General features: G+C 40.9%; 1 protein-coding gene across 4 annotated transcripts in view; it reads left to right on the forward strand.

Annotated features, from left to right (window-relative positions):
- The first annotated feature begins 9,321 nt into the window (after positions 1 to 9,321).
- Positions 9,322 to 13,860, forward strand: part of HPS1 (HPS1 biogenesis of lysosomal organelles complex 3 subunit 1) — a 38,542-nt gene continuing 34,003 nt past the window's right edge. Inside the window, exons 1-2 of one of the 4 annotated variants that reach the window (XM_056801148.1) lie at positions 9,322 to 9,464; positions 12,475 to 12,566. The gene's annotated coding sequence lies outside the window, so the exon portion shown is untranslated. The other 3 variants (XM_056801159.1, XM_056801169.1, XM_056801176.1) reach the window with 3 other exon arrangements.

Consider the following 13,860-nt stretch of genomic DNA (forward strand, 5'->3'; position numbering starts at 1 on the left):
GAGGGAAAGCAAGGTAGAGATGATTCTAGGACCTTTCCTATCATAAAGGGATTCCATGGGAGGTTATGTTCATTCCCTCTGCCTCAGGGACGTCATAAAACAAGTTTGGCTGTAATTTACAGCCTCTTTGGGAACTTAGAGGCAGGGAGGAGATTCCACCTTTGGTGCCGAGATTCTATCTACACAGCAGGAAGGAGAGACATCTGCAATCACCATGTGGGGCCAAGACTGGCTGCTGAGGGAGATCCTCCTGTGATCAGCTGTCACTCAGAGCCTGCTATAGATCATGAGCTGATCTGAATCTTGCTTAGTGATATGACTGGCTGGGCCAATGAATTCTTGGATTCACCATTTTCTTTGGTCAATATAAAACACTGGGAGAGTCCTTTTTGCCCTGTATGTACTCTGTGAGATGCAGGAGGGCACAAGGAATTTCCCACAACCAAAGAGCTGAAAGATGTGACATCTATCTCAACGGGATATAGAATTGGTTTTATTTTTCCATTCATATCAAGTATATTAAAATTGTAGTGATCCATAGGTTGTATGTTTGAATTCATTGGCTAAAGAAGGGAGAGAAGCTTAGAGAATGAATTAGGCCAAGGGATGGGGGCAAAGCCAAGAAACCTGTAGTAATTCTAGGCTTCCTATCATAAATTAGAACTCAAGAGGCAGTAGTAGCATGAGCGAGGAGTAGATACTATTGTGCCAGAAAGAAGAAGGCAGTAGCTCTGGCTGCCGCTGAGGACCACTTTGCCTTTGAGTAACCTCTCGTGGACAGAGTATGGCTGCCAGCAGGCTGAGCTCCTACTGTGCCTAGACTAGAGGAGAAGAGCTTGAATTATGTGCTATCTGGAGACTGACCCAAATAGTCATGTGACTGCAGTATCTTGCTAAGTTTAAAGAGCTGGACCTTTACCCAGAAGTCACACTAGGAAATAAAAATACACAAAGACCTTAATAAATAAAGTGAATTTTCAGTGTTCATTCTCATAAACTATAATTTGCTCCACAGAGCTTTGATGCTTCCTCAAGGCATGGAGGTGGCTTTGGATTCTCCAAAGAGAACCCTGATAACTCTGGAAGCTTCTACCATACTATAGAAATTTTGAATATGGCCCTGGTAACATACATTTTCTATTTTCTAAAGACTTACCTAGTTAATTATGGAAAAGCATATTTCTAGTAGGCTGGTTTTGTTTTTGTTTTTGGCCACTATAACCCATAAAAGAAAGAAAAAAATGTAAATGGCCTAGAGATCCAGATGAGAATTGAATCCCGCCCCTTCATTTTATAGATGATAAGACAGGTTTAGAGTTATGTGACTTGCCCAACATCACACTGCTAGTAAGTGGTAGATCCAAGATTTGAACCATAGTGCTCTGACATGGTACAGCTAGGTGACAGTGGATAAAATGGTGGCCCTGGGCTCGGGAAGACCTGAGTTCAAATATGACCTCAGACACTTACTGATTATATGACTTTAGGTAAGTCACTTAACCCTGTTTGCCTCAGTTCTTCATCTGTAAAATGAACTAGGGAAGGAAATGGCAAACTACTCCAGTATTTTTGCCAAGAAAACTCTAAAGGGGTTTCAAAGAGTCAGACACAACTGAAAACAATTAAAAACAAAGCTCTGAACCCAAAACCTACACACACATTACAGTAGATGTCAACCAACTCCCCTGTAGAACCACTCAAGCACTTATATTTCCCAATAGAGAAAGACCATCTCTAAACTTTGAGTAGGGTGAACTGAAATGACCACCCTCCCAAATTATAATTATAAACTTGGAGTCAGAGAGTGAATAGTATAAGGAGCAGTCTTTATTCTTTCTCATGAGAAAGGGGACCATTGTATTAATGGCAATGTCCAATGCATGAGTGCAAAGAGAAGCATTTTATAGATTCCTGATATAAGACCCCCACCCCTTCTGTCTGATATTCCGTGTCTGGGAGCAGAATTTACAATCTAGGCATGGAAGTCTACCGAATTAGAAAACAAGTTATATAGCATGAGCTCATCCCAAGCTTCCACCAGGGAGGGGAAATATTATGGAGAGAGCTGTCCTCAAGGAGTGGCTCCTCTTGCTTCTAAAGATGTGAGGAGATAAGGAACTAGTTTAACCTAATTTGTTTTTTCCTTTAGATTAGAGGCCTCCCAATTCACTGGGCCTGTAGCAATAATGAAATGTCCTTGAGGTCTTATTCTGTAACCTTACACAGGCTTTCATTCCCTAATGGGGTCTAGAATGGATGTCCACCCTGAAAAGAACAAAATTCTTATCACTTCATACTACTTCATTTGAAATAATTGGAATTTTCAAAAACAGGTATAACTTCTTTCACTGCCCATAACCCAAATGAACATCATAGCATAGCAACAGTTTGCCTCCTACCTATGTACATCAGAGTTACTACTGATATGTTCTCTTTCTCCCTACTGATATCTCTATTTCTCTTCAACTTGTCTTTTTCTTCCTCCTTTCTTCCAACTTTCTTTGTTTCTCTCCATCTCTTTGCTTTTTTTTTCTCTCCTCTTTCTCCTGTCTTTCCCTTCTGATTCCCTCATAACGAACTCAAATTTACTTTGGTGGTTGCATTTATTGAACAAAGTTTTGTGTCTTTTACAATTCTGGCTTTCAGTTTTTCTCATCAATAACCTGAAGAGTGCACAAGGCAATTTCCACAGACCTTTCCATGCATTAATATCTTATGATTGTAAGCTCCCTGCCTTTAATTTTTTAAATAGTTGAAATTTTATGTTTCTTTCTTTAAAAAATTTGCTTTTTGCTAGAATGTGACATTTTTCTTGTATATTAATGATTCCAGTTCTTATGCTGTTGTTCTTAGTAATAACAATGAAATTAACAAAAATGAATAGGACCACTAGGCACACTAGAAAGGACCAGATGACTTCAAGCATAAGTTAGAGAAGGAATTCTTGTTCACTTAAGTCTTTGAAAACGGACTTACAATTTCATCAAAACTGTTCTCTCTAAAGTTACAGACAATTCTTAAGTGCCAAATCTGATCATGTCTCCTCAGCCCTCATCCTTCTACTCTCTCCTTATAGATATGATTTCTTCTCTGGATTTTTGTGACATTCCTCTTCCCAATTCTACTTTTCCTTCAGTCTCCTTTACTGACTCAACTGCAGTGTGCCACTTAACTGTGAATGTCCTCCAAGGTTCTGTCCAGGGCTCTATTACCTTCTCTCTATACTCTCTTCATGACCTCAGCATCAGCTTCCATAGGTTTATTTATGATCTCACTGCTGAGGACTCCCAGATCTAGATACTATCCAAGGGTGTGCTGGTAAATCTTTAACAACTGACTCTGGGACACATTTTTTTAGGTTTAATCTTCCTTATGAACTTTTCTTCTTTTAAGTCGACAACCAACTAAACACAAGTAAACCTCAATTTGTAATGTTTGCCCATTTCCAAGGTGCAAATGCTCACTCAAAATTAAACAATCAGCTTTCTCCAGCATGTTCTGGCTGACTTAAGCATGCCCTTAACCCCAACCTTAATCCCTTTCCTGAGCTCCAATTCCACACCACCAACTGCCTATTAGACATTTCAAATTTTATGTCCTGAAGATGCAACAATTCCAAAATATAACTCATTATCTTCATCCCCAAACCTACCCCTCTACTGCCTCTCTCTATTTTGGCTGAGGATACCACCATTCTTCCAGGCTTCCAAGTTTAGAACTTTGGCATTAGGCTTAACTCATCACTGCCCCTCACCTCACATAGCTAATCAGTCACTAAATCTGACATTTCTGTCACCATCAAGCCACTCACACAGCCACAGCTCTGGTTGCCTGACCTCTTACAAGGACCTTCTCATTGGTTTCTTTGCCTGGAGATTCTCCTTACTCCACACAACTGCCAATGTGATTTACCTTAAACATAATCCAACCATATTATTCCTGGACTATTCCGAAAAGTACAGTAGTTCCCTATTGTCTTTTGGATAAAATATCAACTCCTCTGTTTAGGTTTTCAAGTCCTTCCCTTCTCAACCTCTTCAATTCTGCCAAACTGGGCTGCTTTTAGACCCCCATATGTGGCACCCCATCTCCCATCCGTATCCTTGCCCTGGCCATCTTCTGTCCCTGGAATGCATTCCCTCCTCACACCCACTTCATAAAAATCTCTTTTTCTTCAAGGCATAGTTCAATCTCTTCCTTTTATATGAAGCCTTTTCTGGTACTCCTATTATTTAACTGTTTTGTACTTTTTCTATTAGACAAATGCACATGCTCTCTCCTCCGATATACCCCCAGTGACTAGGATAGTGCCTGGAACCTAGTTTACATTTAATAAAGTGTGTTGATTATCTGATTAGCACTTTTTGTATCTATAGTTTAATTAAGCCTTTTATGGTATGTGCTCCCTATAGCTACCCTTCTGTAATGGGATGACAAGATCACAAAAGTCTTTTCTACCATACCTCTAACTCAAGCATGTGAGATTATGAGATCAGTAAGAACCCTGGGAGTTAACTTAAGTTTTCTCAAAATGTCAAAGAACTACAGTGGAACTTGAGACCAAGCAAGGACTGAAGGCATTGTATGAGGGAGCCAATTTGGTCCAATAAAGTCCAACTAGAGCACAAGTGAGTAATTGGCCATCCATGCAATCGATCCTTACTACCTTAAGTTTTCCAGCTCCTGGAAAAAGCTAAACACTCAAAGGCTCCCTGGGCTACTTGTATTCTGGAGAACAAATCTTACGTCCCTAATTCACAGGGGATGGGGTACAAGCAGTCCCACAATTTACAGACAACCCCCAATTAAGATGGAAAAGTTTGCATCTGGAAAACATTTACCCATAGAAACAATGTGATCCCTTAAACCAACTCACAAGGCTGTTGTAGCAGGATAGAGTAGAAAGAAGTGAAGAGGCCAGAACTTCCAACTGCAATAAACCCCCTGAAGGAAAAAATGTTTAGTCACAAGTTCTTCTTTCAATTCCCTTTTTTTCTTCCATGGCCAAAGGAAAACTTACCTACTTCTCTTCCTGCTGCTACTGGACCCTTCTGGCTCTAAATCCCTCATTGAAAAATGAATGATCATAGGATGAATACAAGAGGAGGAAAAAATCTATATCACAAGTATTCAATAATATCCAAAGGGTAGAGAAGGATTGAAAGCTACGACTTTGGAAGCCTTCTTAGTAGAATGGTCTAATTCAGAACAAAATGCTCAAGCAAAATTAGGGAATGCAAAAAACTGGGCTAACTTAAAGCTTGTATTTTGTAGGGCCTCTAATATGAAAAAAAAAAAGAGACTGTACTAAGAGGAGACCATAACTAGTGAAAAGAAATGCATTATGCAAACACAATCTCTGCATGCCAGATTTTCTAAGACCCTCCCTGGTTGAAACTAAGCATTTCAACCATCCAAGAAGCATGAGTATGAAGAATGGAACTTGGGAGTGTGACGGAAACAGCTGGGGTGTCCTCTGTGATTGGAACATCTGGAGAACACATGAAAGCACATCTGGTGCCTACGTGACCAAGCAGCTGGAGTGAGTTTGTAGGAACAGCTGCATCGGGTGCCATTCCTGCTTGGCTCCGGTTGGGTGGGTGGGTTGAAAGAGCTACCTGTTCTGCAGCTGCCACTGCCAGGGTCATGGGTCTATTATGAGCCACAGAGACCCATTGGGTGGATGTATCAATAAGCTTGAGTCCTTCCCAACCACCCACCTTACAGATGATGCCCAAAAGAAATCCAGCATAAGGCACCAGGAAGAAGAGAGACTGATGTAACCTATCAGGAAAGTTTTGCAAAATATGAACTACGCCCATCATTTTATAATGCAATCAATACAACTTTCAGATAGTGTTAAGATTAAAATTTGGGCCAAACTGTGGCAGGTAAAAATTAGTTTTACTCTACAAGTATTATATTTTTAGAGGCTTATTTAAGATTAAGAATTTAAGAAAATACAAGTAAGAAAGCATGTGCCTAGGTGGGCCAAGAGGCCCATTCAATTTCACTTACATCATGAGAGAAGCGTCTGCTTGGAAGCGGAAACAGGAAGAGAGCCAGTAGGCTTTACAACCAGTTTAAATAGAAAATTTTGATCTTGCCCAGGTGAGGATCTTGGTGAGATCCTCACAAAGCATTCTGGGAAGTGGCCAAGGACTTCTGGGGATTGGAGTCTGGGGTTCAAATCTCCATTTTTACATTTCACCGTGTGATTGTTTGGGAAGAAGGACTTCCCCAAAGGATCATGAAAACATAATCAATTTAAAGATTACAATAATTTGAGGATAAGAAAAAAAAAAGAACAAAACCAATAATTGCTGGATGCATTGACAAAAAACCAGTTAGGGGGCAGTCCCCTTTGGCATGAAAGTATACATACAAATAAATGTTCAATCAACTACACCCAAAGTTCAATTTTGATCTTCTTGTGCAGCTTGTGGTCTGGAGGCTTCTTCATGATGTCTTCTCCAACAGTTCAGTTTCTAGATTCAGAGAGGTATCATCTTTCTTTACCTAAAATTCTTCTTAAAAGGAATTTTAACTTTGCGATTTAAATAATAATATTTTTTACATTTCCCCATGTTGAGGGTGATTGAAAAAACACAGGATTGCTTAGGGATGCATGGCTAAAGTATGAGGTATAGGAATCAATTGGCAAAAGAAATTAAAAAGGCATCAGAAAAATCCAAATAAAAAAAGAAAATTACTGGATGAAAATGTAGACCATCAAAGTCTTATGTGTAAAAATTCTAAGTAAAGGAAAAATAAATCTATAACAGGTCCTTGAATCAGGGCCCAATTAAACTGATCTAAGCAATGATGCATTTACCCAGTCAGTAGCCAGGACTACAGAAAGTTACCACACTATGAAAGACAGAAAAAAGGACCAGATCATAGAAGCCAGGTAGGAGACAAGGTTTGGGATATTCATCTGTAAGTATTTTCAGAGTGAGTGTGAACACAAGGAAAGCCTATGTCATAACAAATGTTAAACATAGTAACCTCGAGTCTTCACACTAGGTTCAAGACCTTTGCATTGGCTTGGAAGTGCATCAATCCATCCTGGATTGGCTTATCTTCTGACTGCTTCAGTCCAGAAATTTAGGTTCCCTAACTGATGGCACTATCATCCACACACAAGGCAGTGTAGAGTGTATAGGGAGAAGTAGGCCCCAGTTTATGCATAGTTGAGCAGATGAAATAAATGCCTCCAGTATGTGAATCAAAAGGCACAGAGAAGGTTTATTCTACCCCCAAATATCTCCTTTTCTCTGTCTGAAATTCTTCATTTCATTGCCAGGCAAAATGAAATTACATTACATGACAAAGTGTTCTAAATCTTTTATAATCAGAGAGATGCAAATCAAAACAACTCTGAGGTATCACCTCACACCTAGCAGATTGGCTAACATGACAGCTATGGAAAGTAATGAATGCTGGAGGGGATGTGGTAAAGTCAGGACATTAATGCACTGCTGGTGGAGTTGTGAATTGATCCAACCATTCTGGAGGGCAATTTGGAATTATGTCCAAAGGGCACTAAAAGACTGTCTGCCCTTTGATACAGCCATAGCACTGCTGGGTTTGTACTCCAAAGAGATAATAAGGAAAAAGACATGTACAAGAATATTCATAGCTGTGCTCTTTGTGGTGGCAAAAAATTGGAAAATGAGGGGATGCCCTTCAATTGGGGAATGGCTGAACAAATTGTGGTACACGTTGGTGATGAAATACTATTGTGCTCAAAGGAATAATAAGGTGTAGTAGCAGGGAAACAAGGTTTTATCAGGCTAAGCCTCAAGTCTGAGTTCAAATCTGTATTCAGACATTTACCAGCTGGGTGAACCAGAACAAGACACTTAATCTTTTTGTGTTTCAATAACCATTATCTATAAAATAGGCATAATAGCATCTACTTCACAGGGCTGTTGTGAGGATAAAATGAGATTTTTATAACATGCTTTATAAATATTATTGGTCATCATTATTATTGTCATTATCAGGTATATAATAGCAGAGAGGGAAATACACTCAGCTGTGAGTTCTGTTTATGGATAGACTTCAGATGAACTTGAATGAGGAAAAATTAGATCTTTATTGTCACTAACTTTTACTGAAATTTGGCATTTCCTTTAATTATGTTAAATGTTAAAAATATTATTCTAAAGGAGTACCAGACTTCTAAAGAGGTGAATCAAAAAAGCTTAAGAACTCTTACACCAAAGTATTAATATTAATCTTCCACATTTTGCAGTGAATATTTTAGTTAAATGATCAGGCCTAAGAGAATTCCTGGGGGGGGGGGGACTTTGGGAGGAAGGAAGGAGGGCAAAGGGGATAATGATTTTTATAAATGACAACATAGAGCATCTAAATGGTCAGTGCTGCTAGGCATAGAGGGAATGAGACAGAAGAGGGACAGCAGAAAGTATGATGCTTTTTTATCTACTTCACAATTTTGTCCATTCCTGACCTGATAAGTGGGATGTTTTCTCCTAGAGTGGTATTGGGGGAAAGACAAGGTATAGGGACGGTGACTTTCAGTAGCACACTGGTAGAAGTCTTTTGGATTCATATTTGGGGATGAGTCAGCATGTGAATGACTGGGCCACCACTTGCTGGCTCTTGGCAGTAGAACCCCTAAGTGGAATGTGTCAGGGGTGCTAGGAACTCCACCCATGCCTTCAACCAAATCCTATAATCCTATACCCCAGCTGCTAGGCTGTATAGGTTGGACTATATTGTATCGGGTGTCCTAGGAGTTCCATTTATGCCCTCAACCTATCCTAGATCCTATCCCCTTTCTGAGTTATAGTGTCCTTGGTCGTTCCCCTTGCAAAAATGGGTATGGAAGCACAAATTTAGAAAGAGAAGGAAGTTATCGGGTCCAACCCCCTCTTTTTATGAAGAAAAGAAATCTATGGTCACACATGTAATAAGTAGCCCAGTCAGGATGTGAGCTTTAGGTCTTCTGGCTTGAAACCCCATGCTTTTGCCCAGATAAACAGAACACACAAAACATACAGGCAGCAACACCACCACACACGACGGAAAACAACGTGACCAACTCGTGCACCCTCGGGATCGCAGCCAAGATCCCACCAAGATCCCGCCTTCCTTCTACAGAGGAGCCGTTCTTGATCCCCCTTAATTCAATCGCCTTCTCTACATCAACTCCAATTTATCCTGTACATATCTCATTTCTGCGCAGCGGCTTGCATGTCGTCTCCCCGTTTGACTGTCGCTTCCTCTCCGACTGCCTCAGTTTCCTCTCCTGCAAAGCCCAGATAATAATAGCAACACGCCCTCGATACCCTCCACAGGGCCGCCCCAGAAAGGCTAAGAGAGGTGCGGCGGCGAAGAGTAGGTGGTCACGTGACCCTCCGTCAGCAACGCGCGCTCGGGTCCGGAAGACGGCCTGACTGAGCCGCGGGGGCCGCTGCAGCGGCTGCATCCGGGTATGTCCACCCATTTCCCCTCCTCCCTCGCTTTTCTCCTCTTCTCCGGGAGGGCCTGGGATTATGAGAGGGGTTTCATCCTGCTCCTGGGCGGGGGGGTCACGGAATAGACGGACGCGCAGATAAGAAAGACAACACCAGCAGAGATACACACACACGGGACGGATGGACACACAGACAACACCCCGGCAGACAGACAAATACAGAAAACACACCCCGAGGCAGGTAGACACACGGACCTGGCAGACAGACACGAACCAGGCAGGGAAACACAAGTAGGGAGACAGGCATGCCCGCTGATAGACTTGGGAGGGAGCAGCAAGCCAGTTCCAGTATTTAGGAGAGTCCCTCCCCACAAGGAGAATGAAATGGGGCATTTAGAAAGTGGGCAAGAGGCCTTCCTCTTGGGAGCCTCAGAGGAGGCGGGGATTCTAAGAAAGTTCTGCCCCAAGCTACAGGCTAAACACCCTTTCCTTCCTGAAGTCAGGGCCTCCCCAACCTCAGTGAGAACATCTGCAATCTCCTCCCCCTCCTCCTCCTGGCACTTAAGTCAGAAAACCTTGATTAAGCAGTATACTGTGTTTGGGGTGCTGGGGTTAGGGAGGTGAATATTGACCCAGCCTCAGCCCTCAACCTTACAGTGCAGGGGGTCCTCACAGATAAGTATGCTACAAACAGAGGATGATAGGGACAAAGGTCTAGGCATAATGATGGGCAGAATTAGAGAAGGGTCAAGTCCCTCCTCACTTCCTCTCATAGAATCCCCCACCTTCTTCAAGACTCAACTTAAGGAATCTTCTTTCTATTCCTTCAGTACCGGCAACCTTTTCTGATTGCCTTTCAACCCATTAGTGTCTTTCTTTCGGAGAGCCCCTCCCCTAAAGAGAGCAAAACGGAGGATAGAAAGCTTCCTGGGAGGCTAATTTATTTTATATTGACTATATTTTGTATTTTTATTATTTTTTATTATTATGCACTTTTATATGCATATTATTTTCTCCAGAAAATTGTATGCTCCTTGAGGGCATTCTTTGGTCCTTGTATCCCCAACCAAAGCACAGTGCCTGGCACATGGTAGACATATACTAAATACTTGATTGATATTTGAAAATGATTCATAGAAGAGATGTCATCTGAGTAATAATAGCCCTCTCTTATAGTAAAACACTGCCTGGCTTTTTTTTTAAAACTGTGCTAACAACTTGTTCCATTTTACTTCCTCTCCTGGAACATTCATTTCCTGTTCTTAAAAAAATAATAGGGTTTAATTTGGAGAGAAAACAGAAAGATCCTTCAATCTAGAAAATTAAAATGAGCTCTCTGGTCTATAGCTTCTAATCAGTTAATTAGTTTGTAATCCCTAACAGGTGCCCTCAAAATTTTAAAGGCTTAAAACTACACTGAGGGAGCAGTTAAAGTGGTTCAGTGGATCCAGAAGCAGGAGGTCCTGAGTTCATATCAGGCCTCAGACACTTCCTAGCTGGGTGACCCTAGACAAGTCACAACTTCCATTGCTTAGCCCTTACCACTCTTATGCCTTAAAACCAATATACAGTATATGATTCTAAGATGGAGGCAAGGGTTTAAAAAAAAAAAACTACACTGAGACTCTTGGGAAATCTTGTCTATAGCACTTGAGGTGTGCAAAGCAATCTCATTTTCTTATTATCACAACCCTGTGAAGTAAGTGCTATTTTTTTTTAACCCTTACCTTCCTTCTTGGAGTCAATACTGTGTATTGGCTCCAAGGCAGAAGAGTGGGAAAGGCTAGGCAATGGGGGTCAAGTGACTTGCCCAGGGTCACACAGCTGGGATGTGTCTGAGGCCAGATTTGAACCTAGCACCTCCTGTCTCTAGGCCTGACTTTCAATCCACTGAGCCACCCAGCTGCCCCCAGTAAGTGCTATTCTTAAACCCAGTTTTACAGATGAGGAAACTGAGAATGAGATAGTGAAATGACTTTTGCAGGGTCACACAGTCAGTAGGAGCCAGAAGAAGGTAGGTTTTAGCATCCTTAGAAGATAAAAGACATCAAAGAACCAGGGATGATCTACTTCCAGAAAAAAACTGATTCAACAACATTTTTCTTGGATCTTTTTTTTCTATTTGAGTTTCCTTCCACAAAAAAATTAATATGGAAAAATGTTTTGCATGACTGCACATGTAAAATATATGAGATTGCTTACCATCTCAAGCTGGGTTAGAGTGAGGGGAGGAAGGAGGGAATTTGAGATTCAATATTCTTTGAAAAAATATTGGAAGCTGTCTTTACATGTAATTGGGGGGGGATGTGAAATTAAATTTTAAAAATAAGTAAAAGAACCAGAGATGGGAACTCCTGAGATATGGGGGGCACACAATTCACATTGTTAGTTCTTACATCAATGAAATCACTAGATCCCTAACGTAAGAAGAAATTTGAGTGATAAGGAGGAGCCAGTAGTCAAAAAGGAAGCACTCCCTTCTAGGACTACTCATGAAGTTTGGGAATATGAAGTGTATTTAACTTCCTTTTGACAAGTCTAAGCAACCTGTACTCAGCTGGATGCCAGTGTCTAGAAGCATTGTTGAAGTAATCCAAGATTGCCTAAGGAGACATTTGAGTTTCCTTGACAGGTTCCACCTGTCTGTGCAATCTCTCAGGCCCCTGCTCCATTTTGTTTAGGCCTGAAATAGAGAGGAATGAGAAATACAATGTTTTTTCTTATTCTTTATGTTATATATATGGGGCAGACCTTTATCTTTGTATCCCCAGTGCTTAAAACAATGCCTGTTTCATGATAAGCCATTAGAAACGCTTAGTTCAAATCCTGCCTCAGATACCAACTGTGTGATCTTGGGCAAGTCATTTAACCTCTATTTGTCTTAATTCACTAGAGAAGAAAATGGCAAATCTCTCCACTATCTTTGCCAAGAAAACAACATAAAAGGTCATAAAGAGCCAGACACAGCTGAACAATTGTGCAGTGACAACATTGATTAATCAGATGATTGTTCAATGTGTTTGCAGCAACAGGTCTTCACCACCAGACTAAGATGACCGACCGCCCTGCCTATCTAAACATTTATTGAACTTCCTCCTTCCCTGCTATCCTCTTCAAGGTAAAATTGACATAATATATAAAATCCTGACCTGAGGGAAATGAACTCTTATGGCAGGCCAACCCTGACTGTGCTGGGACTTGGGGAGTGACCGGGCTAAATTCTGTCAGAGGCATCATCTCACCCCAGGGAAAACCTAAGGAAAAAAATCCTTAAGCCTTCAGGTCATGGCCAGTCTGGGTCCATGGTCCAGTTCCAGGTTCCTTGATATTTAAAGTAGCTCATCACCAGAAGCCTAGACTCCATGTGATGGATTGGGGGAAGGTTTTGGAAAAAATCACTCATGAAACCATCTTCCAATGCACAGAGTAACTGTCATCTGTGCCACAGTAGATATAACTGCTGAACATTGAGGCAAGGGAAGACCCAAGTTCAAAATCAACCTCAGACACTCACTATCAGAGTGACCCTTGGTAAGTCACTAGATAGCTATCTTCCTCAGATATCCTGTCCATAAAATGGTGCTATTAATAGCACCTCCTTTCCAGAGTTGTAAGATTAAGTGAGACAGCATATGTAAAAGGTTTTTCAAACCTTTAAGTACTTTATAAATGCTAGTTATTATTATGATACATGTCAGAGTATATAATAATAATATAATAAGATAGGGGTCCAGAAGAAGTCCAGACAAAATGCTTTTATGAAATTTGAGGTTGGAGGAAATAATTTCAGCTGTCTGTCCACTGAGCCCAATTTTGAGTTGCTTTTAAGGAGGCATGGGACTCTGAGGTAAGAGAGAGTATATTCTAGATATGTGGGACAGCTTGGAATAGTAGATAGAGCTGACTTTAGAGCTGGGAGGTTCTGGATTCAAATGCTACCTGTGACCCTGGGCAAGTTCTTTACCCTCTCAGTATCTCAGGCAATATTCTGAGTCTGTCATGTGCCACCAATCGCTATTGATAAAGGACGTTTCAGCAGGAGCTAAGATTTCATCATGACCACAATTAAATGACTTATCTTTTTTGTTTTTTTTTTAAAAGAAGGTGATAGGGAGCAGAGACTTGGTCAGACTCATGCATTTGGAAGATAATTTGGGCAGCTACAGGAAGGATGGATTGATTTGGAGTGATTGATTTTTATTTTCTTGTGTATTTTTTAGTTTTTTTCCCCCTCTTGGTCTTTATATTGTCTCATAAAGGGCCTCTCTGAATGATGTGCTAGGCTGAGAAGAGATGGCTTTCAAAGATGAATAAGAGACAGTCCAAACCAATGACATTGAAATGGATTATTTCAGGGATTTTGCAGAATCTCCATGGCTTGCTCTCCATTTAAATTCAGAGTGGGTAATTTC

This window comes from Monodelphis domestica, chromosome 1 (assembly GCF_027887165.1).
Source record: "Monodelphis domestica isolate mMonDom1 chromosome 1, mMonDom1.pri, whole genome shotgun sequence".
In the NCBI taxonomy this organism is placed as follows: domain Eukaryota; kingdom Metazoa; phylum Chordata; class Mammalia; order Didelphimorphia; family Didelphidae; genus Monodelphis; species Monodelphis domestica.